The sequence below is a fragment of the Halichoerus grypus genome, chromosome 5 (genome assembly GCF_964656455.1).
Source record: "Halichoerus grypus chromosome 5, mHalGry1.hap1.1, whole genome shotgun sequence".
Classification (NCBI taxonomy): Eukaryota; Metazoa; Chordata; class Mammalia; order Carnivora; family Phocidae; genus Halichoerus; species Halichoerus grypus.
Window position 1 is genome coordinate 50,482,948 of NC_135716.1, and position 7,764 is coordinate 50,490,711.

The following is a 7,764-nucleotide window of genomic DNA, read 5'->3' on the forward strand; positions in this document are numbered from 1 at the left end:
AAATAATGATTGACACTGGAAACCTGTTTTCTCAAAGTGGCTAAATTGCTGGCAGTTCCAATATAGGTGTATAGATTGGTAATAAAATGCACCCAGGAGTGGCAGGCTTAACAGGATACAAAAGTAATTATGTAGAGAATCAATCTTGGAATCAAAATGATCATTGTCATTTCACTGTTAAAAGACAATTAATTATTAATATCACTCAGATTTTAATCTGCCCTGTGACCAAGAGGGCCTTAAAGTTCCCCTCAGATTGACTAACTTTATAGTCTTCTTGCTGACTCTCTACATCTGACTCTCCTTTTCTTAGGGATTTACCTAATGCCTGTAAATTATTTCTCTGAATCTTTGAAATGTCTTCTGAAAGGCCTCTTGCCAGTTTTATGACTCAAGAATGTTTTTTAGGGACCTGGGAGCCAACTCTTTGAAAGGTAATCGGATAGCTTTCTTATTTCCCAGTCTCTTTGAGAGGGTAGGAGCCTAATTTCATTTACAGCCTTGCTCCGATTGGTAAAACTACCTTCTGTCATAACAATAGGAGAAAGCTTACTTTTCCATTGGGCAATACAAATTAGTGGAAATGAGGGGCTAGTGGGCCTCCCTCTCAACCCAGAGTTTAAAAACCTCCTTTCAACAGAGTTGAATTCAGACTTCATTCTAGTCCCTCTCACTTACTGCAATAACCTTGAATAAATTCTTTCTTGCTTGTTAAACTTTATCCGGTGCAATTTTTGCTTTGACACCTATGATCTAACTCTCCAGCTCTTTTCTTTGCCTTCCATTGTGAACCTTGTCCACTTTCAAGACTGGATAGAAAGATATGTATTTTCTTAAGCTTGTCACTTATGTTTGCAAATAATACATGTGTATGTGGCTAAAAATTTAGCAGTGTTCCAGGTATTTTAAAGAAAATTTTACTTTATGAATTTTTGTGCTCTTACTCCAAGAGCATAAGAAATCAAATGATAATTTTATTTCCTGGACATACACTAGATTTTATTTTAAAACAATATCTAAGGTCAACATAAGTTTATCTCAATACATTGTATGTATTGGCTAAAAAATAAACTAGTATTATTCTCAATGTGGTAATGTATTAAGAAAATGTTTACTTTAAATATCTATCTCACTTCTCCCTCTCCCTCTGCCCCTGCTTGTTTTCCCTCTCTCGCTGTGTCTCTCTCTGTCAAATAAATAAAATCTTTTAAGTATCTTTCTCACAATTGCTGCAGTCAGTAAGATTTTCACCATCTCTCATTGTTTAAAAGTTTAAAGAGCATAAATAGTTTAGATGTTTGTGTTTTTAGTTTGCTCAAAAACAGTTAATTCTTCAAAATCAATTGTCATAGACTTAGCATAATTGATTCATTTCCTTTGTTTAAAGCCTGGTTTTGCTAGACATTCTGTGTACCTTTATATCTCTCAGATTTAGCACAGTGACCAGACCAGTTTGGATGCTTAATAGGTAAATAAATGAAGGAATAAATAAATCAGCCATCATTTATATAGTGTGCTATAACCATATGGTTGTAGAGGTTTTTTCAGTTATAATGTCTGAAATAAGGACCATTAAAAAACAAAGCTCTTCTGTTAGAATGAATGTTAACTATTAGCCAAAGTTAGACTGTTTATTTTTATTTTTTTGCTATTGACCACAGAAAGTCCACTGAAAGCTCATAAATTACTGTTACATCCTGATTCTCGGAATACTACTCAACTGTGCAATGATTTATGTTACACATAATATGATACAGACAATATGACTATGCCTTTATAAAATATCATTCTATTTTTTAATACTGATCAGTCTATATCTTTGTTAATAAACCATGTGATTCATAATGGGAAAAATATTCTTAATGATGTCATTATTGCAAATATGTCAGCTTTGGGAAGTGAAGAGGTACCTTAATTTTATAGGTGTTTCCTCACATTACAATGGCTAAAATTGTAGAGATTAAAATCTTCTCTAATAAGGGTACTAAGTGGACCACTAACTAAAATAGAATTTTAGCAAAACTGATTGCAGATAATTCAAATTTTAGCATTTAATGACCTTACCTTCCAATTCACTTTGGCTCAGTAAATTCTGCTTTACTATTATTCAGGGCTTCACAAAATTAGCCCTCACTCAATATTAAAGTAAGCAGTTTTATCATATTTTATAATGACTTTAATTTTTAGAAGGCATGGCATATTCAATCTTATGGATAACAGTATAAGTAAGAATAAATTACCAAAAAGTATTTTATAATTAACATTATCATATTAATTTTATTATACTTTTAATATAATCCTTTCTATTTGAACATTTTAGATTAATTAAATTTGATAAGTAAAGCATTTGATTTAAAAGTAAAAAATGTTTCTTTTTTATTGCACTGATATTCATGTTCCCTAAGAAGATGATAGAATAAATATTTTAAAACAAATTCTCTTGATCTTGTAGATAAATAGCATCTTACTCTGACCCACATATAATGATATATTGTGGTGTCCAATAAATTCCAGAATGATCCTTTCCTTTAATAACAGAAGTGTATCAGTTTCACTAATTTTTCTTGGACATATTTGCTTAATTCAAATCTTTTAGCCTCTATAAAGAAGAGATGTTCTGCTTCAGAATATTTAGTCTATTGGGGTGCCTGGGTGGCTCAGTCAACCGCTTGGGCATCTGACTCTTGGTGTCAGCTCAGGTCACGAGCTCAGGGTCCTGGGACTGGGCCCCAGGTGGGCTCCACACTCAACGGGGAGTCTGTTTGAGATTCCTTCTCTCTTCTTCTCCCTCATCCTCCTTCCTCCCCCGCTTGCACGCTCATTCTCTCTCTCTCTAAAATGAATGGATAAATCTTTAAAAAAAAAAAAAGAAATATCAAAATATTTGGTCTTTAACTGAAACAAGAGAAAATGATTAAATGAAGGACTTCTTCTAACTCTATATAGGCCTGGGTTAAGATCGATGAATTCTTTCAGTGTTTCTAATTAGACAGCAAATCTTAACCATTGAATACAATACAGTCAATTCCTCCATAAACAGCATTTGAAACCCAAGGAGATAACCAGGATTCACCTCACAAAAATATCTTAAAGATTTTTGGCTCTAAAATCGTCTCCAAAGATAGGAAAAGGAAGCTTTTGTTTATAATCTGGAATGCACATGTCAATATGAGACTAGAATTGCTTACAAATAAAGGAAAAATTTAGAGTATGAGAAGTCTCCCCAAAAATCATACAAAATTAGATAAAGTGTAATTGTAATCATAAAGTACACTGTGAAACTTTGTTGTTACCTATTATAATATTCACTTAAAATTAATTTAGGATGCTTATATTGTGATAAACTCACTTAAACTTATGAAGTCTTCTAATTTAGGATTATATAGCTTAAACACTAGAAGAGATTTGGACCCATAAATGCCTTCTGTCACATATCCTATTAATGGCCACAAACCCTCTTGATCATTCCCTCAGGGAATTTATGTCAACAATCTGTTCTACATCAGTGTCTTCCATAATCATGATAAAGTTCATTAATATACATAGCTCAACTATGTCTTTCAATACCACCCACTCCTACGACAGAGACATAGTACTCACCAAATATGGCACGCTCTGGTCACCATTCCCCAGCTCCCTACAGCTGGATGTGGCCATGTGACTACCCCAGCTAATGAGCTGTGGGCAGGAATGACGTGTGTCACATTTGAGCCAATGCATAGAAGAGTCAGTGCATGACTTCCCAACTGTCTCTTCTTCTGTTCTGGTGACCAAAAGATCATGTTTTAGACGATGCATCTACAAAATAGGAGGAATTTCTATCAGCAGGAGTATCTGGCCACAGGGAGCAAGGCCCTCAAAGACACGCACTGACAAGTATTATGAGCAATAAATAATTTGGGGTTGGGTTCAACTACTGACACTTTCAGGCTTTTCACTCCTGCAGCACATCCTCACCTGTCTTACAAATCCTTGCCCAGGGCATTTGCTGGGACCTCAGAAATAAAGTCTAATAATTTTTCCATGTGACACCCATTCAGATAATTGGGAACAGTGATCTCCCTAAATGTCTTGTTCTAGTTAAGCATACTTAAAACAATTGTCAAATTTCACTCGGTTATGTTGTCATAACAAACAACTCCCAAATCTCCGTGTCTGCAGCTACAACGATTGATTTCTCTCACACGATACCTGTTAGTGTGGCTGCAGGGTAGCAGAAGCTCTGATACACAGGCTCTTCATTAAAAGAGCAGACTCTTGGGGCGCCTGTGTGGCTCAGTAGTTAAGCGTCTGCCTTCGGCTCAGGTCATAATCCCAGGGTCCTGGGATCAAGCCCCGGGTCGGGCTCCCTGCTCCGCGGGAAGCCTGCTTCTCCCTCTCCCACTCCCCCTGCTTGTGTTCCCTCTCGCTGTCTCTGTCTCTGTCAAATAAATAAATAAAATCTTTAAAAAAAAAAAAAGAGCAGACTCTTCAGTATGGCTGAAAGGAAAAAAAAAAAAGAAAGACATTGGAGGAACCACACATGGATTTTCTGCTCAGGGGTAGCACTTGTCATTGGCACAAGTCACTTTCAGAGCCAAATGGCCAATCCTGGAGTAAAGGGAATAGGAAGTATAATCATTACACAGGGAGAGGCAAAAAAAATACTTGGGATCAATAACAAAATATATCACACTCAATTCCTTTCATAGCTTCCCTCCTTGGCACATTGCCTAGTGTTGTACTTGGAACACGGTGGTAAATATTTTGAGTCAATGGCTTTTTATCTCTCAACATTCTGCTAACTCAAATGTTATTGTTCTTTAAAAATTTGCCTCTTAAAAACAAATGTATTTCTGCAGCCATTGTATTCAGAAATCCCCTTGCCAGAGAAGAGTAGAATAAGCTTTAAAGTTCACTCCTTCTGGACTATACATTGTCTTTTAATGAAACAAGATCATATTAACTTTTGAATCACCTAAGATCATATTATATTACTGACTCATATATTTCTAAGTTCAACATAAAAGCTTAATATTTTGTACTCTCCTCAGACTGCTTTTCTGCCTTTAAATCATTAAGCCTTAAGAACAGAATGTAACATTTGTCCCTGTTAAATTACATCTAGTTAGATGAAACGCATTTATCCAGAAGGTTCAGATTTTTTGGCATTGTGCTTCTGTCATCCAACATATCCCCTTTAATTATCAATCACAGCCTTTCTATCCATTTCCATGAACCCCAAGTTTGGTAGGAATACAAAATTGAAGACTTCTGCAAATGTTGTACAAATAGAAAATTGTCATACTTGTACAAGTAGAAAATTCTCCAAAAGATGGCTTCGGTCAAATGTTGTCTCAGAATCTTTTAGACATGCTTCCCCCAATACAGCTGCTTTTCTATATCTAGAATAGTGAGAAAGTGAACAAGAACCTCAGAAATTTGGTTTACTGTTAGCACCAGATGCCCTAGACATAACAGATTTTGTTGCCTTTGTGAAGGACTTTGGATATGTCTCTTCTAGAAACCTGCTGGAAAGGAGAGAAATGTAGAGAAAGGAGTTACGGGTTAGAGATACACAAGATGTTTTAATGATCACTTCTGTGTATTTTTGGTTATGGAATGAGGTCATAATCTGATCTAATTTTGCGCTTGCATAGTCTATTATCCCAGTGTCACCCACAGAATAATCCATGATTTTCCACTGATTTGTGTTATCTTTATGCCATCTTTGTCATACTGTTCAGGTAGAAGAAAGCACATATTCATAGGTTCCAGGGATCAAGTTGTGGACATCTTGGGCAAGGGGCCATTACTTAGTCAACCACACTTTTATAAACCTATTCAATTTTATTCAGATTGCTTTATGCAATTGGTTTTTTAAAATTAATCAAGTGAACAAAGGTGGAGAAACATGGAATCGTGCTGTCTTTTGTAATTATCTACATAATTATGTTTATTGGCACTCGTTCTGTGAGTGTGTGTATTTGAATTACTGTCTGGTGCCAATTGTTTTCAGCCTGATAAACTTCCTTTCATATTTCTTGTAAGACAAGTCTGCTAGTAACAGACTCTCTCAGCTTTTGTTTATCTGAGAAAGTTTCTATTTTGTCTTCATTTAGGCAGATCTCTTTGAGCTTATCCTCCTTTGAATGTGTTGAGCTTCCTGGATGTATAAATTATTTCTCAATACATTTGGGTGGTTTTCAGCAGTAATTTTTCCGATATTTTTTTCTTCTCCCTTCTCTCCTCTCTTTCTGATACTACCATTACATGTATTTCGATATGATAATCAGTATCCCAAATTTTCCTGAGGCTCTTCTCAATCATTTTCATTCTTATTTCCCTCTTTTTTGGCTTGCATGCTCTCTAGCCATCTATTCTCACTTCACTTATTTTATTTTTCTGTCAGTTTGTATCTACTTATGAACCCCCCTAGTGAAATACTTTTTCACTTTTTTCCTTTTCAACTCCAGAATTTCCTGTGTTCTTTTATTTGCGGGGCGGGGCGGGGGGAAGGGAATGGGAGAGAGAGAATCTCAAGCAGATTCCACCAGCGTGGGGCTCCATCTCAGGACCTTGATATCATGACCTGAGCAGAAATCAAGAGTCAGACGCTTAACTGATTGAGCCAGCAGGCGCCCCTCCCGTGTTCTATTTTATGACTTCTATTTATTGATATTCTCTATTTGATGTGACATTATCATCATACTTTCATTTATTTATTAATTCACGGTTTCTTTTAATTCCATAGACTGTTTAGAATGGCCATTTTGAAGTGTTGGGTTTTTTGTTGCTGTTTTGTTTTGTTTTGTGGTAAATCTAGTCACTCTTGTAAGAAGTTTCTGTTGCCTGCTTTTTTCCCAGCATGCCTCATAATTTTTTGTTAGAAACTAGACATTTTAGATAATATATTTTAGCAACTCTGGGTACTCATACCCTATTCCTCTGAGTCTTGTTATTGATATTTTCTTGTTTATTATTTTAGTGACTCACTGAATTATTTTAACAACATCTGTTTCCCTTCACACAGAGGTAATCTAAATATGGTCCTCAGGGGTGCACCGTTTTGGGTATACCCACAATCACCTTGAGATAACAGTGGTTAGGTGGGGCTCCCTTCCTCTCTTTCCCTGACCACACGATCTGTTAAACTCCACTAATTTTCAGGTTATTGTGCAATTGTTTCAATAATGCCCTGGGGCATAGATTTTCTGCCAACTAACCCAATCAAACTGTGGTTCTTTTGATGGAATGGTTTCTATTGTCAGTGTTTGATATTTGTTCTGACCCCAGTAGGGTTCTTCCCCAGTGTCCCACTCCCAGTCAGTCACTTTCCTGTATAGTAGTAAGTTGATACTTTAGCCTACATCTTAAAATGTCCTCCCAATTGCATTTCACCACCACAACCTCTACTTAGGCTTCAAATTCCCCAAACTCTGTTGCAGAAAAAGACAGTGCCTTTGAATTAGCAACAATCGCTCCTCGGATAAACCTCATTGGCTACGATACTGCCACTGCGCAAAGCTGGAAGACAGTGCCTTTGAAAGGGATTTCCTACTATGTATTTCATGGCCTGCTTCTTTTCCCCTACCCCTGCCCTCACCAAGGCTCTGGAGCTTGGGATGGGTACAATGACAAACTTCTCAGTGAGTGACACCCACATTCTAGGAGCTAAGCACTTGATGGGCTATGGGAAGCCTCTGGTCTTGCCTCTCTTGGTATAGAATGACTGTCTCAAGAGGTAGGCCAAAGGCAATTAGGGCCCCAGTATTCATAATAGGG

The 7,764-nt window shown here is 36.6% G+C and overlaps 1 pseudogene; it reads right to left on the reverse strand.

The window, feature by feature from the left end:
- Positions 1 to 7,388: 7,388 nt before the first annotated feature.
- Positions 7,389 to 7,508, reverse strand: LOC118541230 (U4 spliceosomal RNA; annotated as a pseudogene).
- Positions 7,509 to 7,764: the final 256 nt, after the last annotated feature.